General features: G+C 40.2%; 1 long non-coding RNA gene across 4 annotated transcripts in view; it reads right to left on the bottom strand.

The window, feature by feature from the left end:
• LOC130255809 (uncharacterized) overlaps positions 1-18,015 on the bottom strand; it is a 45,846-nt gene that overhangs the window by 9,013 nt on the left and 18,818 nt on the right. For 3 of the 4 annotated variants that reach the window (XR_008840997.1, XR_008840995.1, XR_008840996.1), the window contains 6 exons: positions 15,938-16,148; positions 11,528-11,596; positions 7,506-7,578; positions 6,138-6,228; positions 3,410-3,590; positions 3,137-3,296 (listed from right to left, as the gene is read on the bottom strand). This is a non-coding gene — a long non-coding RNA (uncharacterized LOC130255809). The remainder of the gene's footprint in view (positions 1-3,136; positions 3,297-3,409; positions 3,591-6,137; positions 6,229-7,505; positions 7,579-11,527; positions 11,597-15,937; positions 16,149-18,015) is intronic. The other variant, XR_008840998.1, reaches the window with a different exon arrangement.

Genomic DNA, 18,015 nt, shown 5'->3' with positions numbered 1-18,015 from the left:
TTTCTTCCTACTGCATTGTTTCTCACTTGCCTGTTTCTCCCAGTTTTGATGTTTTACCTTCTGAATATGCTGAATCCAAGCCCAGTATTTTGAATGATTTCACTGACCCTTCTGTTCTGCATGCCAGCACAGATACATATCTTTTAGTCTCACTTTTATCTATGCTAATTTCACTTCCCCCTCACGTTTGCAAGCAGAAAGCAACTGCAAGGCTCCCTGTGCATCCCAGGCTAAGATTTCAGGAGTTTAAGAAGAATTAGGCTTGGTGCTGCTCCTGCTCTCATATTTATTCAAGCAGATTTTGGTCTCCTCGCCACACATGTGCTTCAGCCTGCTCCCGACTGTCACAGCGATAACATTTCTATATAAACTCGTTCATTAAGACTATCAGGCTGCAATTATCTCTGCTGTGCAGAACGAATGCAGGTTTCCCCCTGTAATGGCATGGCAAGAGAAGGAGGAGAGGGGGTAGAAGAGCACTCCTTTTATTTTTGGAATGACTGTTTTTGCTCTGAAGGCCATGGCAGTTCTGGCATTACTGGGAAGCCCAAGAGTAACACCCAAGCCCTAACCCTTAGTGTCTGATCCCATCAAGATGCAGAATCCTTCCCTGGTTGAATCAGGCAGTCTCTATAATTCTGATACATATTTTTTTGTCAAACCAAAAATTGGGAGTTATTTCCCCTAGAAACACCTGTGGGAGGTGGGGACACTGGGAGGCAGCAAGAAAACAGACTCCTCTATAATTCAAGCCTTATGTGGAAAAAAAAAAAAAACCCAGTGCATTAACTTTGAAATTGTCTAATGCCACAGATTTATTTACTATAGAATTAATTACCTTGCTTGAAGCAATTAATTACCTTACTTGAAGTGGCACTCATTGACACATGATATTTTGCCTAATTCTCTACTGTGCATAAAAATGCAATATATTGTAATATAAATTGTAGCTGTTATTGCTTTAAACACCCGTTTAATCAAGCAGTTTGACAAATGTAGCAATAGACTGATTACCTTTTTTTGTCAGTGTTTTATGTTAGGACTTTGTCAATTTTACTATCAGTTTGTTTTCATTCTGAAATAGCAAATTGTCATCAGAAAAATACTCTTGTCCTAATCCATGCAGTTTAAAAAATGTTTACTCCACCCTGGCCATTGCCACATTAGGCATAGAACATAATTTGAGTTTAGATGCAGTGAAAATTGCACAGCTCAACACAAACACATGGGTCAAGCATCAGGGTTATGCTTGGTTTGGTTTTCCTGTCTATGTCCAGTGTGCCCTCAGCAGCTGCTGAAGCTCTGCTTGGAATAGATTTGAGGAGTGTAAAGAGGTTTCTAACCAAACTTCCCTGGTGAACTCCAAAAAGGCCAGATAGTGAGAGAATTAAAGCAGTATTAAGCCAAACTGAAGCAAATGCTGGCACATAATTAACACAACATTGTCAAAGAGAGCTCATGGTTTAATTTTAGTGGGGAAAATATGGTATCTCAGATACCATGATATGGGTGTTTGTTCACAGCCACTGTACCTGTCAACTATTATTATCCTGATGCTGCCGTGTTCCCTGAACTGTTTTGATTTCTTAACAAGAAGAGAATTTTCTCTGATGTGCCATCTGTAAGGCACAGTTTACCAAAGGAAAACTTTATCTCAAATTTTTAATAATTTTCTGTCAATTCCAATAAAATCAGATATATTTTTATAATACTTACAAAATAATAGCAAATGTGACTCACCACATGTGCCACTATTTCATTTGATATCCTTCTTCTCCCACTGACTTTTCTTTCCAGCTCAAAATGTAATTTAAATGTCAACTTGAACTAAAAAAGTTACATTCCTGGGGAGATTGTTGGTATCTCATACAATCTAAAATAATTATACTGCTTTCCACTACTTTACCTGTTTTCTTCTATTTTGTTCTCTCATTGTGAAGATTCTAAAATTAACAAATGGTGGAAGGGATGGAATAATACACTTTTTGTTTACATATAAGTAGCAGGACAAGTCATAGAACTTTTGGGTTGGAAAGGACCTTAGAGTTCATCCAATTCCACCCCTGCCATGGGCAGGGACACCTTCCACTGTCCCAGGCTGTTCCAAGCCTCAATCAACCTGGTCCTGGACAATTCCAGGGATCAGGGGCAGACACAACTGCTGTGGAAAATTTGTGCAAGGGCCTTACTACTTAATATCTTCATAATATCTAATCTAAATGGACAAAAAATACTGCAAATCAAGTGTGGACAGAGATATCCACACATGAGGTGCTGGTCTGCTTTGCTCTGCCCAGAGGTCTTGTGCTTGGGAAATTGATTCAGCACTGTGAGAGTGTTTACACTTTTATGTTTTGGGTTTACCTTGAGACTTTCAGGTTCTCCTAGGAAAGTATCATTCCTACACAGAGATGTTTGCTCTCTCCTCAAGGTTGTTTTTCTTTGGGGCAGTACCACAAGACCCACCAGCCTAGATTTTCCCACTGAGCCATAGCATAGGAGACTTCTCCAACTCACTGTCACATAGTCAGGAAACAACCAACAAGCCACCAACTGCCCTGCCCTAATGCCAGACTTCAAATCCCTTCCCTCACTGCTAAATTTATACACATATTTCAATTCCATGAAAACATCTTCCTCCATAATACCAGAGAGTTGTCATGATCTTTCTTTCCTACTGATCACTTTTCCTCTGAAATTCCTAAGAAGACTGCTGAATGTCATCCTCAACTCCCTGTAACGTTGCACAACAGGCATGGGAAAGCTGGGAAAACCAGTTTTGCTGACATCAGTTAGATGCCAGAAAGTTTAGTGCTGAGATTTAGCCCTAATCTCTGTGGTTTTAGCTCCTTAATTCCAACACTCCTAGTGCTCCCCACTTTGTGGGAATACACAATAAAGACTGAGAAAACCAGCTCCTCCATTCTTTCAATCAAAGGGATAACTTGGACTGTTCCACTTCAGGAGAAATGAGGGTTATGATATCAAGCAAACTGAGGACTCACCACTGTCTGATTTAGAAAAGATGGAGATGGTTTAGCCTAAATGAAAATTAAAGGTTCAATATTTCAAAGACACCAAAAGCACCATGAAATGTAGGAAGCAGGATCAGGTTCAAAATGAGCTCTAAACTCACCTGGAATAGCCATGGGAAACAGCTGCTGGAAAAGTCATCAGGAAAAATTCCTCCAAGAGAAGAGTTCTTGGTCAACCTTCATGGGCCCTTCATCCAGTCTGAATGCAGAGTTTTCTTACAGACACAAAATGTTCACAGATTTCCAGGATCTTAATGGCATCTGCAGCAATGGGTGAGACTTGCATCAAGAAATGTTCACCAGGAGATTTATACAATTATTTTCTAATGAAATTATTGAAAATTGGGGACTAGAATCAAGCTCTGTATACTCACATTGACTTCAAGGGCCATTTGCACACCTGAAAACCCACTCTTCCTTTCTTTTTCTGCAATTCTGTGCATCATGCACCATTGTCATCTAACTTTTGAAGCAAACAGGTGAGGACATTTTTAGCTCTCACCTTTGATTCTCCCCTGCAGTAAAAACCATCCTTTGCAGAGAATGGAGGATGATCTTCCAGAAAAAAAAACAAACAAAAGACAAACAAACAAAAAACAAACAAACAAAAAAAAAAAAACCACCAAAAGAACACCAAATCGGCTTTAGGATGCATTTTGTTCCTCATTTTCTAACTCCCAATTTAATAAAGATAGATATATCTAAGGTGTCTGGGTTCTGCCAAGAAGGCAGGTCTCCTGCAGCCCCTGCATATTGCAGAGATTTGTAGGGCTGCTCTGCTCTACAGATGGATGAAGAGCACCTCATACTGCCTATATTTACCTCTTAGAGGTGTTGGAGGCTGTAATTAATTACTGTTTGTAGAACCCATTGAGATTGTTAGAGAAAGGCACTAGAGAGAGAGTGGTGTTATAAATTATTACACTTGAAAACGTTCAAACTCTTCAGCCTTCCACTGCTCGCCTTCACACAAACTTGAAGCATTTCCCTTTCTCCTCCTGGAATAAAATTTGCCCTCTTGACATGCACAAACCATTAGAGAGGCTGTGCTTACAAGCACCTAACAGTATTTTCTCAAGTTTATTTTGACTTTGACTTTTAATCAACATGATGATGATTGAAAAAGCCAGTCCAACGTTTCACTAAAAAGGAATATTAAAAGTGCATTGATTGTGTCTGCAAAGATATGCAATTAAAAAGTATAAGTGCTGTTATTTAACACTTGACTTTACTTATTTTGAACTCTTGTGGCCCTGTTGTATACATGGTTAAATGTGCAATGCTGTGTGTTTCAAGTAACTTGGCTGTAAGCAATTTTATATTTTAATGAAAATAATTACAGTTTGAGTAATATGAAGTGTATCTGAAGTATAACCCCTGATGCTACTTCTCCAGAATTAGCTGTGATATAAATTATTATGATTTATTACGGTGACTCTCTGCTTTATGTGTTTATAGGGGATCCTGGCTAGCAATGATGATTCTTAACTAACAAAGAATTGCATTTCAAAAGCAATTTTTTCTTGGATCTCATCTGCAATTCTTCCCCAAAAGTGATATGATTTAACTGTGCTGCAGTATGTGCTATTGCAAAGATGGCATTATTGTGCTGTCATTTTGACAGCTTACTTTAATTTACACCATTTAATGGGTGAATGCATTTTTTAAAAATCTGGTGTTATTCTTTCTTAATATACCATATGCCATCGATCCCACATGCACTTCTTTGCATAAGCACACCAAGTTACAGAGTGGTATAAAGCAACCTATGTGTCATGTACAACCTCTCCTTTGAGTGACACATCAGAAGCTCAGGTCCTCTCTGTTCTTCAAGGATTCTGTGGATCCTGTGACATTTCTGAGCCTGGAGCTGAAATATGTTACACGATACGTGATGTCCCCACTGGCATCTGTCCACCTCAGAGATGGGCACTTTTCAGATACAGGGTACAAAAATAAATTTCTGAAAGTCATTTGCCTTGCTAAAAGCAGCAATATAGAAAGTGCAAAGATTGTTGTAATTACATTTCTGCAAAGGCCAGTGTCTGCAGCAGCTGGTTTCAATTCCAACCACTATTTTAAACCATTTGGTCAAACAAAATCTCTTCCAGCTCCCGACACATTTTGCCAGCTAATGGTAACTACTCATCAGCACGGGCAAAGGTTGGGCAATCATTCCCTTTGTCTTCTTTTGGTGAGGGCAGCCTGGCCATTCCTCTGTCTGGGGAATTTCAGGGTCACCTCCAGAGGAAGCAGAGGACACAGGGGTTTGATCCAGGCATGTCCAGACCTTTCCTATGAATGTACACCTCAGCTGAGCAGAGTTTTCCCATCCAGGCTCCTTTACTCAACCTTCCTGAAGGATTCAGATTCTCAGTCTCCCAAGGCCAGGCTGGACAGGGCTTGGAGCAGCCTGGTCTGGTGGGAAGGTGTCCCTGCCCATGCAGGGATTGGAACAAGATGAGCTTTAACTTCCCTCCCAACCCAAACCACTCTATGATTATATAATTCTAGCCATGTACAAACTGCTCAGGGGATGCCACTGAGAGCAATCCCTCCTCCTCAGGCTGATCTGTCACCCTGGGTTCACATACTGTGTGAAAGCAGCTCCACAACTCCAGGTCACACCTGGCTTTTCTCTGCCTTGCTTGGTCCTGTCCACACAAAACCTTCTGCAGACTCTCTCAGCACAGCCTGCACTCCTGGCCCAGCAATAATCTCTGAAGGCTTCAGAAAATCTGCTGTGGGATGTTATCTCAGTAGAGGAAAATTTCATTTGGGAAGCAGCCCAATTTAAGAAAACAATTTCATGACAGCGTGGAAAGCAAGCTGATGATACTCCAAGAACTTTAACTTTATTTGGTAGACTTTTGTCCACTTTCCAAGGGCACCTAAGAGTTAAATAATTTAGGACTATAACAAAAACAACAAAAAAGAAGATATTCTAGTCATTCCATTTTCCTGTTACAAATATTATTTTTGGACAGAAATGCTGCAAATAAAAGTGCAAGACAAGCTAAAGATTTTAAGCAAGAGGTATCCAAGGTTGAAAAGGATTTTGTTGACATGAACTGAAGAAATATAACATACCTTTATACTTACTTAGCTCTTTGATGTTGTACATGATACCCAGTATGGCATTACAACCAACTGTACATGTCATAAAAATACAGAGATTCCATGTGGAGTGAACCTGCAGTGAATTAATGCCTCTGTCAAGGTGTATCCTGAAATGTATCATGCCATCCTTGCTTCAAATCCCAGTTTACATATTCCCTGCAACTCCCATGACCAGGGATCTTAAAACAAGCCAGGAAAAACAGGAAGCAGTTTATTTAAAATTCTATCCCACAGTAGATTAACAGTAGATTTGGAATGAGAAATGGCATGAAATATTTAGAAAATTGTGAGCTTTTTAATAAATGTTAGCTATTTTAAAAAAGTATATAATTATCTTTTTTTTTCCCATGTTAATTTAAGACAGGTTTGGATTTGGAGCACAAGTCTGATGAGTGGCTGAGGGATCTGGGGTTCTTTAGGCTGCAGAAAAAGTGGCTTGGGGGAACATTTATAACTCTGCAATTCTGAAAAGGTGAAAGAAGGTTTTGGTGAGGTGGGCTCAGTTTCCTCTTCAAGGTAGCAAGGGACAGGACAAAACAGCCTCAAATTGCACCAGGTGAGGCTTAGGTTAGGCATTAGGAAAATGTTTTTCATGGGAATGGTGAAAAAGTATTGGAACTGGCTTCCCAGGGAAGTGATGGAATCACTATCCTTGGACTTTTCAAAATAATGTGGATATTGCACTAGGGGAACACGTTTAGGGGAGAACATGATGGTGGTGCTGGTTGATGGTTGGATTTAAAGGTCTTTTCCCATCTTAATATTCCATGATTTCACCTGTGTTTCACTTTAAAAAAGCTGCTGGGAATTTTATAGGCCCAGAAATGAGGCATTTGTACATAACAGAGCAACAGATGCTGACAACTGACACACACTTCCTGCACCTACTGAAAATTACCAGCATCTTAAATTATCTCCAGGTGCTATGAAAAAGCTGCAGACCACTGAAGAGCAAGTCAGCAAACTGGCATAAATGAGATTTCTTGGGGTTTTTACACATTATCTTGAGTGGCCACTTCAGACAGAGAAATATCAGAGTGAAACAGTAAAGAAAATGTGTGTTAGGAAGGGACTTTCATTTATAACAGGCTTTTTTAGTCTTTTTTTTTTTTTTTGCAGGAGACATCTCTGAGATAGGATTTGCACTGGACTTTGCTGCAGGAGTAGAGAAATTGAATATTTTAAATCTCTAGCAGAAATCCTGCAAAGTAAAAGTGGCAATGAGCACCAACTCTCTCCCCCTCCAGTGCCAAAGGAGCAGATGAGAAATTTTACAAGTTGCACACACAGCCCCTTGACCTGTGTGATACTGGATATCCCTCTGCAGTGTCAAGCAATGGATCATTTTACCTGCTTAAGACTTCCTTATATGCTTGGAAAGGACACTTCCCATGTCTGAGACAGAATTCCTGTCCTGCTTCACCTATGGAAGAAAATCATAACAAAACAGAACCCACAAACAAACCCCACAAAGAAAAAAAAAAACAAACAAAAAAACAGCTGAACAAATAAAACCCAAAACAGAACAAAGAGAAACCTTACAGAAAATTGAACTCAGCCCCCAAAATATTACCCAAACCAGCCTTGGCAAAGTATATTTCTTGTTACATCCACCCCTCTTTCAGGGTGGAAATGGAGCTCTGGAAAAATGCAGCAGAACTGAGAGGCCCTGATGGAAAGGAGAGTTTCTGGACACTGAGAAAAGCATTGTAGCAGATTGGTGCTGTGTCATATTTGTTTCTGATGGATTTAGTTGGTCAGCCCTCTTCCTCCTTCCATGCAACACATGCACACTGATCTATAGCACACACATATGGTCACCAGCATAGAGCAGCAAATGCCAGATCAGATAGAGAAAGAATAAATTTAAGAGATCATAGATGTCTTTTCATAATAGTATATATGCAATACTGTCACTAAAGTAAGATTGTCCAAAGACAATATGAACACTTTTCTCCCCTTTTATGCAATAGCAAGTAAATAATTTCAGTTCAGCTCAGTAATGGCTTTGCTTCATTGTTAAAAGGTGATTAAAAAAGCAAAACAACTTTCATTTAGAATCTCTAAGGGGAACCATTGCCCTAGTGAGTATTAGAAAGGTTCTTTCCTGCCATGAGGTCATGGAAAGGTGAAACCCTTTCAGGGGGAAGGAGGGCAGGGATGTTGTTGGTGCAACATCCTGGCTGTCACACGGAGGGGGAGATGGAGACCTTGTGAAACCAGCTCTGTGCCACCTCTACTGCTGTGTCCAGCCCCCTCTCTGTGGTTTCAAACACAACTCCAGCTTTATGCATCTGCAAAAACTCTCTCACAGAAGCATTTTCTTCAAAGAGATGCTGAGATTTGTTTTATCAGATAATGCTGCAACCCTGCCTAACGTGACACATGAAGGAAGAGGAAACTTCCCTAAAAACATTCCAAACTCCTCTTTGTGCCACCCACTCGTGCTCTGAAGGACAGAGCTGTGGCTCTCACAGGGCTGGAGCCTGGGGAGGAATCAGCCCAGCAGCCACTGCCAGGCTGCCCAAGGCAGGGCAGGATTTCCCCCACACACTTGAGTGCTCATCACAATAAAAACCTGGCCACAAGATTTAAAATCAAAGGCACTGAGTTACAAACCCTGCTGAAAATCTGGCACTTTGCTGAAGTGTCGAAATACTTCTGGTCAAAATATGGCCATAATCACTAAAATGTACAATTGCTTTTCATAATCAGCAGTATTCGCTCACATAAATGGTTTTATTGACTCTGGACACAGGAAATACTAATTTTGTGGAAGGACTTCCAAGACCTAGGAGACAACCATGGCATAAATATTGCTATCTAAGACTGTATCACTGCAGCTTCTGTGGATTCAAACCAGAGTCAGTGTTAGTTCTGCAAACACTTCTGCATCACCTCATCAGTGTGTGGGAGCAAGAGGTGGACTTGATTCCCTTGGAAAATATGCAGAAGCAAAGAGATGGTAGAGAGAAAGATGGAGATTTCATTTTAGATGATCTTTAAGGTCCTTTCCAACTCAAAACTTTCTCTGATAGGAATGTATTTGTGAAGCACACAACAGTGACACGGTGCCTGAGAAAGGATAAACAAATTATTGCTCTGTGAGTTTTGCTTTTGTTCAGCCTCAAAAAAGAGTCACCCAGTTGAGATACTCAACATTTGAGTTGTAAAAAGAGTGCTCTGGGATGATGGTCCCTCATTAAGGAATCAGCTCTGTAATTAATCAGCAAATGGGCCAGGGTGCACCATCAGCTGATGGCAAATATATTTCAAGTCAAACCTCTGCTCCAGCATATTTGTAAAGCTTTTTCAAACAGGGTCCTGGGTCAGACCAGACATAGCAGTCTTACAATATTTTCTTAAAGTATTGCCCAGCCTTGGAAATACAGCTGAGCGTCTTGGATTCTTCTCATAAAGTGAAAAGGGCCATGTGTCTTGTAAAGACAAGCCCCAAGGGAACTGAGGTAAAGTATTTTTGTAGCCTTAACACAAATTTTCCTTGTGTTTATGGCTTCATTATTTTAGTGGGTGTGTTATTTCAGTGGGTTTTTCAGCTACTTATTTTCTATCTTCTTTATGGTTCCTTTTTTTTTTTTTTTTCTGTCTACTTTAAATAAGGAAAATGGACTCAACAGATGATGCAGAGGTCTTTATAGCAGAGCTACTGGTTTTCATTCCTGTTTCCTGAACCTCGAAGAATCATGTGCTTAAGATGCTCAAGGAATATTTTTGTAACATAATATTAAAGTTACTGTTGGTGTCTGGTCAGTGTAAAAGCTCCCCATATGAGCAGAGGTGAAAATTTTAGGCATCCATCTTCTGTAAAGTGTAGTGAAAGAGTTAAGACAAAATGAATTAAGGGAACACAACCGACAAGAGAAAAATTGTTTCTGATTAGCAGGAAAACCCAGGATTAGGATGTGGTTACTCTGTAATTGCAAAATCTGATCTTCAGTAATATCTGGCAGGGTCTTAGGGAAAAAAAGCAGTGAAAGGACTGAAAACTAATACTAAGCTCATTTAAGGTGAATTAATCCAAAATACTGGTCTCCATACCTATGGAGTTGTCCCCTGCACTGGGAGATTTACCCCTACCTCTGCAAAAAGCTGCTGGAACTGGTGGGACAGATGTGGTGTGGCACATCTGTCTGGCCTGGGCAGAGTGGCTTTCACAAAAGTGCCTTTTTTTCTGGGTACAGCTTCAGCCAAAATGCACAGAGGCAGCATCTATTGATGGAGCAGAGCTGAACTAATGACCCATCCAAATTGTTGGGTTATTAATTATCACTTCTACTTTACCCAGTGTCAACTCACTTGCCATATCTGCTTTACTGGTACCTTGTTTGCCTAATTAACAGTAATTTGCATTTTAACTGAGCCTGTAAGTTCCCTGTAAAGTCTGTGCTTGGGGATTGCAGTGATCACCAAGTTGCTGGTCAAAGTTTTGATAAGAAGTAATGCTTGAGTAAATCCTACAAGCCATCACCCTAAGGCAAACTAATCTCATGGCAGGGATGGCTGAGTAAAATAATAGGAAGCATGGAGCTTTTCTCAAACCTAGAGCCAAATCTTTTACATGACATGAAGTTCTCATTTTTCCTCTTTATTTTTTCTTTTTTAATTTGTCATAGACTTTTGGTCTGTGCCAGGAAAAAAAAAAATCAAGACAAAAGTCTGTTCTTGGATTTATGACATGAGAAAATCCAGGAAGGAAAGGAGACCTCATGAGAAAGCCTGTTTTCACTACATTTTACATGGCTTTCAAAGTATATGCAGTGACAAAAAAAAAGGTACAAACGCTAAAAAAAACAAAAAACATGAGGAGTCTCTTTCCTTACCTAGTTAAAAGAAGTGGTACCATGCATTAGAACCTGGGAGAGTCCTGAGATTCCAGTCCATGACATGCAGTTTGCTTCTTCAGCAAGAACCTGTCAACATTGAGTTGTCCAGTGCTCAGCTCTTCCAGCTGGAGGTATCTCAAACACTCTCTTAATTTAATTCAAATATAATAAAAATGTGGTGGAGAGGTAAAAGTACCTACTAGAGGCATAGGAAATGCTCAAGGCAACAGGCAGAAGTTAGTTCAAAGGAGAGCAGATAAGTAAGTTGCTGTAGTTTATGTTTTCCTGTTTCAAAAAAAGAAAAATGGAAGAAAAAGATAAATGTAATAGATTTAATACATAAAAGAGTTTGATAGGAAACACAAATACATGACTGGCTCAACTGAAGACAGACTTGAGTGAGGAATACTGCTGTGTGGATTATTTTAAGGGGAAACCAACCCTTCTTCCCCACTTAAAAAAATGCAACACAACTGCTCCTCACTGTGCTCTAACAACCCACCCAAGGGTTAAAATATTGATCCTTACCTACAATATAATGTAGCTTGACATGTTTCATCAAGCATGTCGTTCTCACTCCAGTTCCAGAGCACTTCTCTGAAAAATAAAAACAGTAAAAAAAAAAATCTAAGATTACTACTAAGATGTAAAATATATTTAAATAAACCAAAATAGCAGAGAGAAAAAAACTGCATCGTAGCACAATAGATAATTTAACACCAAACTTTAAACAAATAGTGCCATTTGCTTTTGCAGCAGCAAAAAGAGTTTATTATTTCACTATTTCATCTCACCTTGTGTCATTAAAATATAGGACACAAGTAGTAAAACACAAAGTAAATATGCACATATCTTTACACCATGTAGGGCAGCTATAAATCTTACTCTTTGATAACAGCTGTACTATAGCAATCATTTGAGCAGTGCAGCTGCCACAACAATATCAAATTTTATAGTTAAAAAGCAGTCAAAACTTTAATGGTACAGTGGAGGTAGATATATATTGTGCTATAAATAAACATTATCTAATGAAGAAATGAAACATGTTTATTTTTCCTTGACATATCGTTCAAAATCATATATCTTTGCTGCTGCAAGCTGCTATAATAGCAGCCATTATACTTCAGCATGTGTAACAACGAGGTCTGTACATGGGCTAATTACTCTGGATTTAAATGAAGGATGGGAGAACTTCAGACAGCGTGGCCTTGCAGGCAGGGCTTTCATTTCAGCAGAGCAGTATCTTAAAATGTTATCAGAGCTAACATGTGCTGGCAGAGGTTCTGAAGCAGTTGGGAATGCAGTGAGAAACGAGTGGGTTTTCCCCTCAGACAGTGACTTCTGCTGTGTTGGTGTGACAGGGTGTAATCGATCTGGGGAGCAGGGGACCATGAGAACTGATGGGCTGGTTCAGCCACTGCCACATTACTCAAGTATGAGAAACCTCTGAAAGGGCTCCAGGAAGCACATGTCTAGCACAGGCAGGCTCATCTCCCTCATTATTATTTAGGTAATAATGTGCCTAAAATGTGGTTTCTGTGAATTTACTGAGGTTTCTGCTGTGCTCACATTCAGCCCAGGGATGCACTGATGGCACCTATGGAGACATTCACCTGCCTCCTGCACAGACTGATAGAGGGCATGGGAATGATTTTAAACATGTTAGAAACCTCTAATATTGAAGAATTTTGAGAACACAGCTGTGTAAGGGAAGGCCACAAAACATTAACATTCAGGTGTGTGTTTCTGCAGGAATTTTCTCTTGAGTCAAGAGTGAACTTCTGAAAGACATGTCCCAGTCCCTGCTGCCCATCCCACTGCAAAAAAACCACTAAGTGTCCAGAAAACACTTGCTGGGCTCCTTGGAATGGCACTAAAATGCTGGTGCAAACCCAAAGCAGTGCCAGGGACTCAGTCCAGGGGACCACACCAGTCTCAGTCCAAGGCTAGCCCCAAAAAACAAATGTGGTTGATTTGAGGCACTCAGCATCAGCTCCATCTCCTCTGCTCACTAGGATCATTAAGGCTGGGAAAGACCTCTAAAGTCACTGAGTCCAAAATTGAAACCAGCTCTGCAGGTGCACCACAAGCAAAGATGTGGCCTCAGACTACCAAGTAAAAGACCAAAATGTCACAAGAGGAAAAAGAGAGAGCTGGGGGTGACAAAAAAATATCCTGGATTCCTGCAGCACCAGGGAAGCTGACAAGAAAAATTCCTGAGCTCCATTCCCTTAAAAATCCTCCTCAGGAAGCTCTGATTCCCCTCTTCACACCATGAAATTGTCCCTGCCAGAAGGGAGATTGCCATCTTGCCTGGAGTTTGCCTCCTGTTCAGTGTGGGTTTCTCTGAAGGTGACACATGGACACCCTGGTGGGAATTGCTGCAACCCGGGGGAGCAGATCCATTGGAGAGCAAATCCCTGACAAACAGCTTATTACAGTTAAACTTTGTGCATGCCCACCATCAGAGATCCTCAGGGTGCTTTTGCTTGCCATCAGCAGAGCATTTATCCAAAAAACCCCATGAGATGCTATAAAATAAACCCAACAGCTGTTAGCAGAATTTGACAAATCCTAGATACCTTTTTGTCACATTGCAACCTATACAATTTACTCCATGTTTACAAACAAATTGCTGCAGAAAAATATTAAGTCCTGGCATTTAGAGAAGCTCTAGAAATTACTCACTCCCCTGGAATTCTGCATGACAAATTAAGACTACACTGCTACTCCTAATAAATGTAGCTAGAGCAAAGTTTCATAAACATTCTTGAGATTTCTTCTGTAACAGCTTTATTTTGGCTCCCCACTTTTCCTGCTTAAACAAATGGTAAGGTTGGCTGATATTGTCAAAATACAGCACTTCTCATGAACCAGGAGTCATTTATTAATGTAATTTATTGAGCCAGCATTGTAAAACATAAAATCATATTTTTACTGCGGGACTCACACACACTAAACAAACAAACAAAAAACAGCAAAAAAAAACCCTCCTCGTTACCCCAAGCTAAGAATATTTTCTTTTAAAAGTCAAATTATTGCAACTGTGGCTCTGTAAGATTGTGTGTTTCCAGAGCTGGCCTTTCAGAGGCCAACAGGGTAAGTGTTAATGAACCGTGCAATGTTGGGTAAGAGCAGAACAGATGTTTGCACAGCCATCAGGTAGACCTTTGTTTACATAAATGCACCACAGTAGATAATACCTAATACCTTTCTCATGGCTTAAAATAACCTTCCCACTAAAAATACAAACAGGCTTTTCCCCAGTTGTGAGCATGCTTAAAATCTAATTAATACACAGCCGACTGCAGCCCCACCAAACTGCTCAGGCAGGGTTGGACCTGTCACCCAGCATCACCTCTTTCATGACACAGTCTTAATCTCCTCCTTTGTCCTTACATTACAGCTTTTGCTCTAAAGGTTTCTGCACTAAAAAAAAGTGGGGAGGTGAAGCCACAGTTCAATTCAATTTATTTTTATATTGCCTCTCATACAAAGTCTTTCAAAACTCTTTATAGTGAGAGATAAAATAATCATATAATGCTTGCAGGAATTCAGCGCTGTCTCTTTTACACTCAGGGTAAAAGCTACATAGCAGGAAAGTAAAATTAAGTAAATTTAGAGACAGAGGATTAATAAATACATGTTCCTGCACTGTGGGAGAAGAGGGAAGCACATCCCTGTTCTGGTGCTTTTGTAGCCCTTCCTTTAGTTTGGAGGGTGCCAACATCAAGGGGCTGTTGGAGAGGGTGAGAAGGACATCACTCAAAGGAGGCTCTTCCAGCTGTGTGGGGCACAGAAACATCAGCCAGTTGTTTTCCTTCATATGGAAAACCCTGTTCCCATTCACAAAACAAGAAAACTTCAGCCTAACCTGAGAAAGGAATGGAAAAATGCACCAAGTCACTCACATTCACCATCTGACAAACACAACACAGGAGCAGCCCCACAACCAGGGAGAGAAAGTTTTTTGCAAAAGGTGATTGAAAAAGGCAAAACATTACTTATGGCAACACCATTATTAATTTAAATTATTTATGAACACTCAGTGTTCAAGAACATTATCCCATAAGTAACACAATTATTCACATGGATAACCCTGGAACCAGGTACACACCACACCCTGGCAGATTGACACAATCAGGAGTCATTGTGTGGACTTTGTTTACCCTGCTATACCCATCAGATCTAGGAACTAAGCACCAAAAAAACTGCCTCATGGGCTCACAAAGTAACTCTACCCCATATCTAAACAAAACCTGAATACCAGCACCCTCACCCAGTTTATCCCAGTATAACCTCAAGCAGCACAGGAGAAAAATTCTCCTGAAAGCACACTGATAATTAAAGAAAGCATGTAATAAATTCTGTGATACAGTCCTATATTGTCATTGTAAAAGTTTACTACATCTTCGAGGTTCATCGATTCAGAAGCCCACACATCAAGAAGCCTGGTAAAAGAGCATCTAAGAAAATATTTGGGCAAGAGCTAATATTTCTTCCCACCTGTCTTCATGCCCACACCACTCAACACAAGCCACATCTTTATAACACACAGTAAGAAAACACAATATATAGTAACTCATTTTCTGACCTTTTAATATTTCTGCCATTGATTGTCAGAAGTGAGGACGGCTCTCTATCCTAAGGTGATGGATTATTTAATTAACTATTGACCTTTTCAGTATCAGATGTTGACAATGAATGTGCTCCTGTGTAAGCTGCCTCCTCTGGATGCTGTTCAGTTCTCCACTGCACGTGGATTTGTCTCACATTTCTATTATTTTAATCCAAAACCAAGTCAAAGTCTTGTATTTAATGATGAATACTTTTATGATCTACTGCTCTGGGTTTTCTTTTGAACTGTGCTTCTAGCAGAATTTATGTGAATGTTAATAGAATTGCTTTTTCATAGATAAAATCATTTCTACTGCTTACCTATGACTTAGGTTCCTGGCATGCTTTCAGGACAACTTCTGCACCAGGAGGCAAAGAAGCCAACTCAGAAAGGAGAAATTGTTCATCATCTGTGCACACGGGTCAAGAGATGTCCCAGACTGAAAATTGTAGCAGTCATTTGATATTATGCTTTGCCTTTGGGCCCAGCAAAGACTCCAGCCAAGAACACGATGACATTTACACCAAGCACCTTTAAAAAGAAAACATTTCACTACTTTCCCACAAGACATGCAACGACAAGCTTTGTTTACACACAGGCAAATTGACATAAGGCTTTTTCTCCCCCAAAATAAAGAGAAAGGATCCAGGTCCTCATCCTGGAGACCTGGGATCCCAGTGCTCTGTTCTCAGCAATTACATATTCAGCTACAATCTTTTTATAAGCAAACAAGGTATTTTCCTCCACGAGCTTGTTCCTGGAACGAAACACTGAACAAATGATCCGTGCCTCCAGGTTGTCAGAGAGATTTACATGTGACTACACAGCAGTCTGGGTATTCCACTGTGATTTCTCTCCAGGACTGAGAGAGCTGATTAATCTATCATATTCCTGGTAGAAACCATCCAGCATTTCTACAGGAAAAAAGTTCCAAGCCTGGCACACCTTTGTAATAAATACTCTCTTCTGATTTAATCTGTTCACTTAGAAAATACATATTTGCCAAAGCAAACACCACAGAGTAGTTTTGGTGGGTTTTTTCTGTTTGTTTGGCTTTTTGCTAAACAGGTAATATTTTTTCAAGGTGTTCCATTTCCTTAATTATTTTCATGACTATATAATCATAAAACCCCTTCACAGGAATAATTCCACCATGTATCCCCTCACCAGCAAATAACAATTAGCAAGTTTCCAGGAGGTCTGTTTACAACAAATAGCGTTCTGGTTATTTTATTCATTTTTTAATCATATTTTTGTCTGTGAAATCAGCAGCACACGTGGCAGTAAATGTTCCTGCAGGTGATGGATTTGGTAAAAGGAGCTTTCCTTTTGCATCAATCAGCCTTCCCCGCAACCCAGGAGAAACCCCTACATATGTCACGGATACACCCAGATAGCGGAGCTACAGGTCTGATTTTTTGTGATGTTAATGCAATATTTTGATAGATATCTATTGGTGGGGAGAGCAGAGCAGCAGACAGGCTGCAGCTCCTCTGACAGCGGCTGCTCTTTCTTCGTCAGTGTCAATCCGCGGCGGGATCGCGGGGAGTGAGCGCATGTGACAGGAGAGGACCGCTCCAATTATGGATGAAGGGACACTATCTGCTCCCACTGGCTGATGTGATTTATTCGACGGTCCTTCTGCATTTATAGAGCAGCAGATTGTAGCTGCTTATGAAGTGACAAATAGTGCTCAATGACATTGACTGACTTGTCTGATCAATTTAGTAGCGGCGAATCGCTGTCCTTGCTGAATGACGGCACCGGCGGTCCTGGCTCAACCCCACCAACGTGAAATCTCAAATGCCATTAGGAAAACTATTAAAGAGGACTCCTTTTAATCAAACAGCACGACAGTTCCATACAAAGGATGAGAAATGGAAACCTTTCCCACAGCTCTGCTTTGAAACACACCTCACTTAAAGAATGTTTTGCCTTCGAGACCGTGTCAGGAGAGCATTTTTATTATTTTATAAGTTCCTGAATATTTGATACCTTTCCGTGGAGGAGTAATGTATCTGACAGAGGGGAAACAAATAAAGTTTTCTTGCAAGAGCAAACAAAGCAACTTTTCATGTACTCTAGAAAAGTTGCCAACTGTCCCAATTTTACTGAGCCTTAAGTTGTTAGAATAATTTTAAAATTCAGTGCTCCTGGAATCTGGTGATGATGTAATCCAGCTTTTCTATTAAAATCCAGAAGAAAAAAAAAAGAAAAAATTCTGGTCTTGTGGCCAGAGAGCAACTTAAAAATGTGACTTTTGTCAACACAGTACAACCAAAATTCAAAATAAAATTGGAAGCCAACTTACAAATGCTGAAGGGTTTTTGTGGATTCTGAGAAGTAACCTTAGGACGACTGGAGCCTGACAGGACGTTTTCACACTTGGGTTTGACAG

The sequence above is a fragment of the Oenanthe melanoleuca genome, chromosome 7 (assembly GCF_029582105.1).
Source record: "Oenanthe melanoleuca isolate GR-GAL-2019-014 chromosome 7, OMel1.0, whole genome shotgun sequence".
In the NCBI taxonomy this organism is placed as follows: Eukaryota; Metazoa; Chordata; class Aves; order Passeriformes; family Muscicapidae; genus Oenanthe; species Oenanthe melanoleuca.
The sequence above is the reverse complement of the archived record's forward strand: the minus strand, read 5'-3'. Positions and strand labels throughout refer to the sequence as shown.